The sequence below is a fragment of the Jaculus jaculus genome, chromosome 5 (assembly GCF_020740685.1).
Source record: "Jaculus jaculus isolate mJacJac1 chromosome 5, mJacJac1.mat.Y.cur, whole genome shotgun sequence".
NCBI classification, from domain to species: domain Eukaryota; kingdom Metazoa; phylum Chordata; class Mammalia; order Rodentia; family Dipodidae; genus Jaculus; species Jaculus jaculus.
Genome location: NC_059106.1, coordinates 97,563,694 through 97,575,646, shown reverse-complemented (window position 1 = coordinate 97,575,646; position 11,953 = coordinate 97,563,694). Strand labels below are relative to the sequence as shown.

At 40.8% G+C, this 11,953-nt stretch overlaps 1 pseudogene; it reads left to right on the top strand.

Annotated features, from left to right (window-relative positions):
* Window positions 1–1,724: 1,724 nt before the first annotated feature.
* LOC123461025 lies at window positions 1,725–1,862 on the top strand (annotated as a pseudogene).
* The last annotated feature ends 10,091 nt before the right edge of the window (window positions 1,863–11,953 follow it).

Below are 11,953 nucleotides of genomic sequence, written 5' to 3'. Positions count from 1 at the left end.
TTCCCATCTTCTAATGTTTTGCTTAACTTCTTCCTTCAGTGTTTTAAAATTTTTACTTCCTTGATTAAGTTTATTTCAAGGTATTTTATTTTATTTTTATTTTTTAAATACTAATTAATTACTTTGAGAAAGTTAATTTAATTTGAGAGAGAAGAATGGGCATTCCAGGGCCTCTAGCCATAGCAAACAAACTCCAGACACATGCACCACCTTGTGCATCTGGCTTTATGTGGGTAATGGCAAGTGCCTTTAACCACTGAGCAATCTCTCCAGCTCCTTTGACTTCTCCTTTGGTTTTCCTACTTGTATCCTTTTTAATTTTCCTCTCTTTTATTGTTCTAGCTAATACTTCAAAGACTGTACAATTGTAATTGTCTTATCTTGTTTCTGATTTTAGTGGAAATGCTTAGAGGCTTTCTCCATTCAGCACCATGTTTGTCATATATAACCTTTTGAGGTATGTTACTTCCATTCTTACTCTCTCCAGAGCAATATATATTTGCAAGCAAAGAGAGATAGAGAAGAGAGAGAGAGAGAGAGAGAATGGGCTTGCCAGGGACCCCTGCTGCAAACTCCAGATGCATGTGCCACTTTGTGCATCTAGCTTTACATGGATACTGGAGAATTGAACCCAACTCAGTAGGTTTTGCATGCAAGTGCCTTAATTGCTGAGACATATCTCCAGCCCTCTCTAGGACTTTTATAATGAATGGATTGTGGATTTTGTCAACTGCTTTTTCTGCATCTATCAAGATGATCATGTGATTTCTGTTCTTGAGTCAATTTATGTGACAAATTATATTTATTGATTTATGAATTTTGAATTATCCCTTCATCTCTGGTATGAAGACACCTTGCTCATAGTGAATAATTTTTCTGATGGGTTCTTGGATTTGGTTTACAAGTATTTTTATTGAAAAATTTTGTGTCTGTGTTCATCAGGTATGTCTACACTTTTCTTATTGTTTTTACATGTTTTGGTGTCAGTGTAATAGTAGCATCATAAAGAGTTTGGAAGCATTTCTTCCTTTTCAATTTTAAGGAACAATTTTACAAGGATTGATACTAGTTATTTAAATGTTTGATAGAGTTATGCATTTAAGAAATTCACCATTTCTTTTAGATATTACAATTTAGGTTTTTAAGGTACATCTTGATTTTTTGAAGTCATTGGTATCTGTCATTATCTTTCCCTTTTCATCTCCAATTTTATAAATTTTGGGTTTTCTCTGCCTTTTGGTTAACTTGGCCAAGAGTTTGTCAATTATATTTGCTTTTTCAAATATCTTACTCTTCATTATCTCGTATTTTTGTTTTGTTTCGGTTTCATCAATTTTTACTCTTACATAATTTCTTTCTGTATACTTCTTTTGGGTTTGCTTCTTGTTTTTCAAGGTTTTAAGGAGTATCATTAAGTTATTTATTTGAGTTTTTTTCTGAATTTCTAATGCAGGCATTTAGAGCCTATTCATTTTGTATGCCGAGTTTTCATTTTCATTCAAATCAAGGCACTTTTTGATTTCCTTCTTGATTTCTTCAATGACTCAACATTCAATTAGCATTTTTATTCTTCATGAGTATGTATATTTTTTGTAATATCTCTTGTTGTTGATTTCTAGCTTTATTCCATTGAAGTGAGATAAATTACAAAGTTATTTCAATATTCCTACTTAGTTGAGAATTGCTTTATATCTTAATATGTGATCTATATTAAAGAAAGTTTCATCACTTCTCGGCCATTTGGCTAAGCTCAAGTGTAGTATCTGTTCTTATCAGTTTAAGAAAGTTTCATGGGCTGCTGAGAAGAGTGTGTATTCTGTGATGTTTGGGTATAATGTTCTTTAAATATATGTTAAGTCCATTTGTTCTATGATGTCATTTAACTTCAGTGTTTCTGTTTATTTTTTGTCCCAATGACCTGTCTAGGATGAGAGTGAAGTATTGACTCCCCAGGACCCACGTTAACCAGATGCACAAGGGGGCGCATGCGTCTGGAGTTTGTTTGTAGTGGCTGGAGGCCCTGGTGCTGCACCCATCCTCCCTCTCTCCCTCCCTCCCTCTCTCTCTCTCTCTCTCTCTCTCTCTCTGCCTCTTTCTCTCTGTCTGTCACTCTCAAATAAATAAAAAAATATTTTTTAAAAAGGTGGAAGGTGAGGGTGATCTCTGACCTCCACACTGTGCCATGACGTGTGTACTCAAACTCATCACACACACACACACACAAAGAGAGTGAAGTATTAAAGTTATCCAATGTTACTGTTTTGGGGTTAATCTGTGACTTTATGTGAAGTAGTATTTGTTTTATAAAATTGGGTGTTCAGTGAGTAAATGATTGGAATTGTAATATTCTCTTTTTATTTTCTTATGTGTGCACATATGTATAGAGTAGATATGTGGTGTGTGTGATGTCCAGTGTGTGCGTGTGTGTGTGTGTGTGTGTGTGTGTGTGTGTGTGTGTGTGTGCAGATGTACACTGTGTTTGCAGGCATGCAGAGGACAGAAGAGAATTTCAGGTGCCCTCTTATTGCTTGTCTGCATATTTCCTAGAACCAGACTCTCACCCAACCTGGAGCTGCTGTCCATCAGCAAACATCAGAAATTCTCTGGTTTCCACGCTCTGTAGATGGGTTATAGATGTGCATGGTCTTGTCCACTTTTTTTAAAATATTTTAAAATTAGTTTGTAACTAGAGAGAGCTAGAGAGAAGAGAGAAAGACAGAGAGAATAAGTATATCAGGGCTTCTAGCAACTGCAAAGAAACTCCAGATGCATGTGCCACCTTGTGCATTTGGATTTATGTGGGTACTGGGGAATCTAACCCAGGTCATTAGGCTTTGCAGGAAAGCACCTTAACTGCTGAGCCATCTTTCCAGCCCATTGCTCATATTTTATGTGGGTTCTGGGGAAGTTGAATTTGATGGTCTCCTACCTGAGAGGCCCTCATGCTTAAGTAACTTAATTGCTTAACTTAACTGCTGAGCCTTGTAATATCCTCTTCATGGGGTGGACCCTTAATCATCATGGAGTGACCTTCTTTATCTCTTCTGAATGGTTTTTGCTTAAAGCCTTTTTTTTTTTTTTTTTTTTTTTTTTTGAGCCAGGGTCTCAATCTAACATAGGCTGACTTGAAACTCATTCTATAGCCCAAACTGCCTTGAACTCATAACTATTCTCTGACATTAGCCTCCCATGTGCTAGGATTAAAGGCATGAGCAAAATGGCTGGCTTGTTCTGAAGTTCATTTTGTCAGATAGTTAAATTACAAGGTGTGGTGGTTTGATTCAGGTGTCCCCCATAAACTTAGGTGTTCTGAATGCTAGCTCCCCAGCTGATGGATATTTGGAATTAATGCCTCCTGGAGGGAGTGTATTGTTGGGGGCGGGCTTATGGGCTTTATAGCCAGTTTCCCCATGCCAGTGTTTGGCACACCCTCCTGTTGCTGTGTTCCACCTTACGTTGGCCAGGGGGTGATGTCCACCCTCTGCTCATGCCATCGTTTTCCCCTGCCATCATGGAGCTTCCCCTCGAGCCTGTGAGCCAAAATAAATCTCTTTTTTCCAGAAGCTGCTCTTGGTTGGGTGATTTCTAACAGCAATGAGAACCGGACTGCAACAGTAAAGTGGTACTGAGGAGTGGGATTGCTGCTAGACACCTGACTGTGTGGCTTTGGCCTTTTGGAGCTGGTTTTCAAGAAGAAAGTGGCAGGATTTGAAACCTTCGCCTAAGAGATTCTTTGCAGTGCTGTAAGTACAGCTTGATGAATCTGGTCAGAGCTGAAAGACCTGAAGGCAGTAAGAACTATGGACTGTGAGGTTTGGCTTATGAGGGTGAGAAAGAGCTGTGCCTGGACTGGGCTAGCAGTTTGTGTGAGAAGCTTGCTCTTGTGCCCATGTCCTGAGAAGTTGTGCAGGGTTGCTTAGCGTAGAAATGAACTGGTGTGTGCAGAGGGACATGGCACAGAAAGAAAAAATCTTTGGGTGAATTGTTCCCCATTCAGCTGCAACTGAGAGATTACAACCTTTAAGACTGGGCTAGCTGACCTGTGCTAGGGCAACAAGAAGAATGTCGACTCTTTTGAAGGGGCCTGAGTGCTCAAAGAGTGTCCTGTTCTTCAAAGTCTGCTTTATTCCCCCCTGGATTAACAAATTGGCACCCTACCTGGTCTCGTGGAGTATAAGAAATGCTGGAAAGAGGGTCATTGAGTTTGCAACACGGTCTTGTGTTTTGGAAATGGCCATGGGCAGTGTGAAGCGGGTTTGCTGGTTGCCTGCATAGAGACCCCATGGGGCCATGAGGATGAACCATGGCTTGCAGTGGAGACCCAGTGGATGCCGGGACCATGAGATGGCTGCCGAGGAGCTGCCAGCCCCGATGAAGTTCCCAGGACTGTGAGTAGCCTAGCTGGAGGGGCGGAATTGGAATGCCAGAGACTTGCTGCTGGTTAGAATTATCGGACTTGAAGATTTGTCACTGGCTAGAGTTGCTGGACTTGAAGCTACAGAGTTTGATGTTTGCCCTGGTTGTTTTAAATCTTGCATTGGTTGAATGTTTCTTTGCTATGCCCAATGCCATCTTTTGCAGTGTGAATATTTATTCTGTGTCATTATGGGTTTTTTGAGGTTATATTTTGGTATTATGGCTCAGTTAGAAGATCTTGGACTATGGGGATGTATGAACATCATTGAGATTGATAGAAACTATGGGGACTTTAAAAGTCAGACTGAAAGCATTGTATTTTACATCATGTATAGATATCAGTTTATGGGGGTCAGGGGCGGAATGTGGTGGTTTGATTCAGGTGTCCCCCATAAACTTAGGTGTTCTGAATGCTAGCTCCCCAGCTGATGGATATTTGGAATTAATGCCTCCTGGAGGGGCGGGCTTATGGGCTTTATAGCCAGTTTCCCCATGCCAGTGTTTGGCACACCCTCCTGTTGCTGTGTTCCACCTTACGTTGGCCAGGGGGTGATGTCCACCCTCTGCTCATGCCATCGTTTTCCCCTGCCATCGTGGAGCTTCCCCTCGAGCCTGTGAGCCAAAATAAATCTCTTTTTTCCAGAAGCTGCTCTTGGTTGGGTGATTTCTAACAGCAATGCAAACTGGACTGCAACACAAGGTATGGTTGTTTCCTGTTTCAATTTGCTTGGGATTTCATTTTCTTTTCTAAGATAATGTTTATCTTTGATGGTTAGGTATGTTTTGTGAAGGCAGCAAAAAGACTGATATGATCTGCTAGTCTACCTTTTGATTTGGGAAGTGAGTCATTAATAGTCAAAGTTATTAGTTAAAGGTATGTTTTGATTTATATCCTTTTGTTGATTTTGTAGTATTTGGTGTTTTATTAGTTCCCATTTACTTAACAACTGTCCTAAAGTTGCTTATATTTTTCTGTAGCCTCTTGGTTGCATTTGTCCTTCTCTTGAGTCCAAAAAATTCTTTCCAGTATCCTCTGTAGGAAGGGTTTGGTGGCCATAAAATTCCTTTAGCCTGCTTTTTTTTTTTGAGGAAAACCCAACAAACTGGCCTTTTTATATATGTGTGTGTGTGAAAGAGAATTGGTATGCCAAGGCCTCCAGCCATTGTAATCAATCTCTTGACATGTGTGCCACTTTGTGCACATGTGCTACCTTGCACACTTGAGTCACCTTGTGCGTCTGGCTTAGGTGGGATCTGAAGAGCTAAACATGGGTTCTTAGGCTTCACAGGCTTTAACCAGTAGGGCATCTCTCCAGCCCTAATAGGCCTCCTTTTTTTTTTGGTTTTTTGAGGTAGGGTCTCACTCTGGCTCAGGCTGACCTGGAATTCACTATGTAGTCTCAGGGTGGCCTTGAACTTTCGGTGATCCTCCTACCTCTGCCTCCCAAGTGCTGGGATTAAAGGTGTGTGCCACCACACCCAGCAGGCCTCCTTTTATCATGCAAAGTTTGTCTTTCTCTTTCAGTTATGACAGAAAGTTTTGCCAGATATAGTAGTCTAGGTTGGCAGAATTGGAAATATAACATCCTAAGTCCTTCTGGATTTTATTTTATTTTTTGGATTAAAATTAAAATATTTTAATTGTTTACTTGAGATAGGAGAGAGAGAGAGAGAGAGAGAATGGGCATGCCAGGGCCTCAGTGAACTCCAGACATATGCACCACTTTGTGTATCTGGCTTTATGTGGGCATTGGGGAACCAAACTTAGGTCATCAGGCTTTGCAAAAAAGCACTTTAAACTGCTAAGCCATCTCCCCAGCTCCTTTCTGGCTTTTAAAGTTTCTGTTGAATGTTATTCTGATGGACCTACATCTATATGTGATTTGGTACTTCTTTCTTGCAGCTTTAAATGTATTTTTCTGTATATTTATTGTTTTAACTATAATTATGATGTATGGAGTTCCTTTTTTGGTCCTGTCTGTTTTGTGTTCAGTATGTCCCTTGTTCCTCAGTAGGTATCTCTGTACTCTAGATTTGAGAAATTCTTTTCTTTGATCCAGCATCTCCACCTTATCTTGGAGGCCTGATATTCTGTCCTCCACATGATTCTTTCTATTAGTGAGGCTTTCCTCTGACCTTCTTATTGATATATTGAATTTTCATGTCCATCGCCATTTCAGTTTGGTTTTTCTTGAGTTTTTAACTCTTATATTTTCATATTTGAATTGTCTTCCTCACTTAAATTTGCTCTTTGTGTTCCTTTGGAATTCATTCCAGAGTTTATGTGTGTCCTCTCTGAATGCTTGTAATATATTTATAATCGTTCTTTAGAATTATTCATCTGGAATTTCTTCTATGTCACTCTCACTGGGGGCCATTACTATGGGATTAGCAATTCTTAGTGGAGATGTGTTGTCTTGGTTTTTTTCATATTATTTGTGTTTTAGCAATGGTACTTGCACATCTGGCATTACTTCATTGGTTAAGGATTCTTTTATTTTTTAAATCCTGGTCACCTTTCTTCTTTCAGTGGAGGTGTTTGCAATGTTCAGAAGAGAGTAGGTTGTAGGGGTGAAGTGATGTTTCCTTTGTTAGACTGGTGATCAGGGCACCAGTCTTCCTTGAGAACTGATTTCTGTGTGCAACAGCAGTCACTATCCAGCATTAAAGCACTCTGAAAACAAAACAATGGAACTGGAGAGATGGCTTAGTGGATAAAACACTAACTACTCAAGTCTGAATACTAGTGTTTGATCCCCAGACCCTACGTAAAAATCCTGAAGCCATTTAGAGTTCTTTAATCCCAGCATTCTGATGGCAAGATGGGAGCAGAGACAGAATTTGCCAGAAGCTCCTAGTGAGCACATCAAAAACAGCAGCAGAACAAGACTCAGAGAGAAAATCCCAGCTTCAAGTGAGGTGGAAAGACAAGGACTGACCTAAATGTTGTGCTCTGATCTCTCTGGCCACGCTGTGGCATGCACCCATGAACACGTACACACACCTACCACGCACACCACACACAGTAACATTTGACTATAAAATAACACCCACTCCTTCAGTACCAACTGTTTTAGAGAGTAAAGAGACACTGATAGCACTGAGTGTACTGTTGAATTAGTCATTGTGGGTATGAGTGGAGAGAAAAGGAAAAGAGGAAAAAAGAAAAATAAACTGGAACTACTGATTAGTATTAGGTTGACACTGAGTGGAGGAGGGGAACATAAATAGATGTGGGATTTGTATAGGCAAAAATGGGTGTGTGTGTGAGAATTTTGGTTAAACTAAGAAGAGAGGGGTAACGAGGTGCAGTCAGGTAAGGTAGAACAGTTCTATCTCTCAGAAGGATGTGCTATGGAGACCTGTAGACCAGGCCAACCCATGTTCTTTGGGAAAGGAAGGAAGAAAGAATGAGAGAGGGAGAGAGGGGAAAGAGCAGGAAGAGGAAGGGAGGGAGGTGGGGGGAGAGAAGAAGCAAAAATTGAAGGAAGGAAGAATTCAGACCAGAGGGAAAGAAGAGAAAAAGAAAGGCAATGAACAGTGGGGGAATCATAATTGACCTTGAGTATTATATAAAAAAGGAATAGCTGCGTGGAGATACAGGATATTAAAGTTGACTGGACTGTTTATTGGAGTTCCTCTGTGTCCCTCTCCTGTCCCAGTCCTGCTCTGGACTGCTCTTTGAGTTCTCACCAGTGAGGATCTCCCTTTAGAGGTCTTGGAGCCATGCCTGTATGAGTGGATTTAATTGACTCAGTTCCAGGAGCTGGGGGTGGCAAAGATGATCTCTGCCCAGTTGCCAGTGCTGTGATGAGGCTGAGCTGGCAGTTGTGGGGTTTCTGGACCACTGTTTAGAGACTGAGCATCATTCTTGGGCTTTGTTTCAAGGTTCCCTATTGAGGGACAAGTGGCATACCTGGGAGTGGTGGTTGCCAGGGGGCCTTTTATAAGAACTCTAGTGATGGAGCTCCTGTAAGAGATTCCCTGGAAGATGCCTTTAAGGCTGGTCTTCTGGAATGCCTGGTCTCAACAGGAGCAGCAGCGATTATAGCACAACAGAGTTCCATTGTGTGGGAAGTTAGTTGGGTTATAAGCAACTGGGTCCTGCAGAAGCAACAGGCCAAGTGATACAATATTCCTGTTCCTTTTGTTTCCCTAACTGGAGGAAGACACCCACTCAGACATGGATTCTAAACATCATTTCGCCCAGAAGTTTCTCTGAATACTACATTCTTATCAGATATATGCTTTTCAAATATTTTCTCTGCACCTGTGAATTGTCTTATTATCTGATGATGTCCTTTGACTCGCAAAAGGTTTTTATTTGATAAATTCCAATAACTTTCTAATTTATTTTCTTGGTTGCTTTTATTGTCATTTTTAAGAAGCTGTTACTGGGCTGGAGAGATGGCTTGGCGGCTAAGCACTTGCCTGTGAAGCCTAAGGACCCAGGTTTGAGGCTCGATTCTCCAGGACCCATGTTAGCCAGAGGCTCAAGGGGGCACATGTGTCTGGAGTTCATTGGCAGTGGCTGGAGGCCCTGGCGTGCCCATTTTCTCTCTCTCTCTCCCTCTTTCTCTCTGTCACTCTCAAATAAATAAATAGAAATAAACAAAAAAAATTTAAACAAAATATTTTAAAAAGAAGATGTTGCCTATAGATTTCCATTTAGGTTTTATTCTAACAGCTAAGTAGTTTTAGCTCTTCCATTTTGATCTTTGATTAATTTTGAGTTAATTTTTTGTATGACAGATGAGGTAAGAAGTTGAATTTATTCGGTTGTATGTGTATATCCAGTTTTCCATCACTGTTTATTCAAGACTTTTATTTCTCCATTGAGCTCTCTTGATATTCTTATCAAAAGTCACTTAACCACAAGTACATAATTTTACTTCTGGATTCTAGAACTCCATGTATATGACCCTATAACCATCACACTTATTCTCTTATGTTTGTACAGAGCTTGTAGTGAAGGGGGTCTCCTCCTGGATAATGACATCTGAATTACCTTTTTTGAATTCCTTTCTCCTCAATTATAAATCCTTAGGAAATACAGAAATGCCTAAAGGATATAATTTTAAAATTCTCTCCACTCTGAGGTCATCAACCCCTCCACATTAATAATTACCATTTCCTAGGTTAAAGGGTATAAGAAACTAGATTTTGATGCATATTGCTAAATTTACCTTCAGAAAGACTATGCCACCTTGTGGATCACCAGAAGTTTAGAGCATGCAAGAACTGGGGACTGTGAGGTACTTGAAGATCTATTAGAGTTGGCAAGCTCTGTGTTGGTATCCAGGGCTTACTGCACTATAGACAGCCTCTGGCACAAGCTGGAAGTTTCACCCATAGCATCCCACACACTTCACAACTTTTGAAGGCCTTACTCGCACATCCCGCACACCTTATAACTTCTGAAGTTATAACTTACCCACAGCATCCCACACACTTTACAATGTACTCACTACCAAATCACACTACTGTTTTATTCTTCAGAATTTAGAAAAGCTGGGTGTGGTGGCTCATGCCTTTAATCCCAGCCCTTAAGAGGCTGAGGTAGAAGGATTGTCATGCTTTCAAGACCAGCCTGGGCTACAGAATGAGTTCCAGGTCAGGCTAGGCTAGAGTGAAACTCTGTCTCAAAATAAGAGAGAGGTTTTACTAGGAGTTACGTGCTTTTCCTTGTGACTTAAACACACATATATGAGCATAATAATTGACTTAGTTTTTAGAATAATTATTTTTAAGTTATTTGTTTTTATATTTTCAAGCCGAGAGGGATAGAAGAGAGCCAGTCTGAGTGAATAGGCGCACCAGGGCCTCCAGCTGCTGCAAACAGATTCCAGACACAGGCCCCACTTTGTGTGTCTGGTTTATGTGGGTACTGGGGAATCAAACTCAGGTCCTTGGGCTCTGCAGACAAGCACCTTAACTGCTGAGCCATCTCTTAGCCCAATGATTGACTTATTAGAGTGAGCCAATTGGCATAGAATTACATTGTGCAAACATTTCCTAACTTAAGCATGTACTAATTCTTATTTTGCAATGTTTCCCCCCATTTAGTTTCACATGCAATTTTAAGAAAAATGGTTTCCCAAAAACCTGACAAAACAACAGCACACTATTTCCGCCAGAACAGTGGCACTAAAGCATTGCCACCTCCTTCAGATTTGCCTTGTACTACATATGTGCATAATGCTTTGATCACTTCTGTAACCTTGAGAACTATCAAGATATTGAACAGTTTTGTCACTCGATCCCTCACAGTATCGCTTCACCATGTTCTTTTACAATTTCAACCTGAGTTTGATTCCCCAGTACCCACATAAACCAGACACACCAAGTTGGGCCTGTATCTGGAATCTGTTTGCAGCAGCTGGAGGCTCCGGTGCGCCCATTCACTCGGACTGCCTCTCTTCTATCCCTCTCGGCTTCAAAATACAAAAACAAATAACTTAAAAATAATTATTTTAATTATTTCGAGTAGAGTAAATATTAGAATTCATAGACTTTTTGTAGAAGCCCTAATGGGTAAAACTGCACTGCTATCAAGGTCAGTTAGTGGCCATTTTCATATATGATAAATTCTAAGAATATCTACTTCATAATCTTATAAACACTATAAAACAGTCACAGAGGAATTGAACTGTCCAAATTTAAAGAATCCTGCACGAGTATTTATTTTTTGGTACTGTGACTTCATGCTAGTTAACTAAGCTCAATGAAATCCCAATGGCCTCGCCTGAGAAGGACTGATAACATAAAATGGCTGTGTATTTCAATGAGGTAATCTGCTTAGGTCAGATTTGACATGTAGCAGGTCTGCAGTGTGTTAGATGATAATTCTGTTAGACCTGTTTAGGATGCATAAGACAAAGGAATTACAGGCAGGATAAAAATCAAGAATCAAGGACTGGGGTTGGGGTCTTGCCCAGTGGATAAAGCACTTGTTGCACAACTATGACAACCTGAGTCCAGTCCCCAGAGCCCACCTAAAAGTGAGATGCAAAAGCAAGCCTCTGTAATCCCCACACTTGTATAGTGAGACAGGAGGCAGAGCCAGGAGAATCTCTGGGGCCAGCTAGCCTGGCATAGGACAAGACAAGGTAGAAGGTGAGGACTGAGTTATCATCTGACCTCCACGTGTGCACCATGGTACATACGAACCTGTGTGCATGCAGGGACACACATGAAGAATCCCTTGCATGGAGGAAAATTAGACAGGCTCTGACAGACCTAAAGAAGAGTACCAGACTCCACATGGCCACTGCTGTGCCCATGGGAGGAGCTGGAATGGCACCAGACAGAGAACACATTTAGCACTCACCTTGATGCTATTAAATTTCTAGATGAAGGCACATTGCTTGTGCCCTGAGAGAGCGGCTTGAGGTAAGGAAGGGGTCCCTGCTGAGGTCCACATTAATGCTGCAGCAGGAGCCATTCTGAAGAGATCCCTCAATAAAACTGAAAATGGATGGGGCCATCACCCTAGCTCATTTTGCAGCTAGGACAGGACTGGTAGGGTTTGAAGACT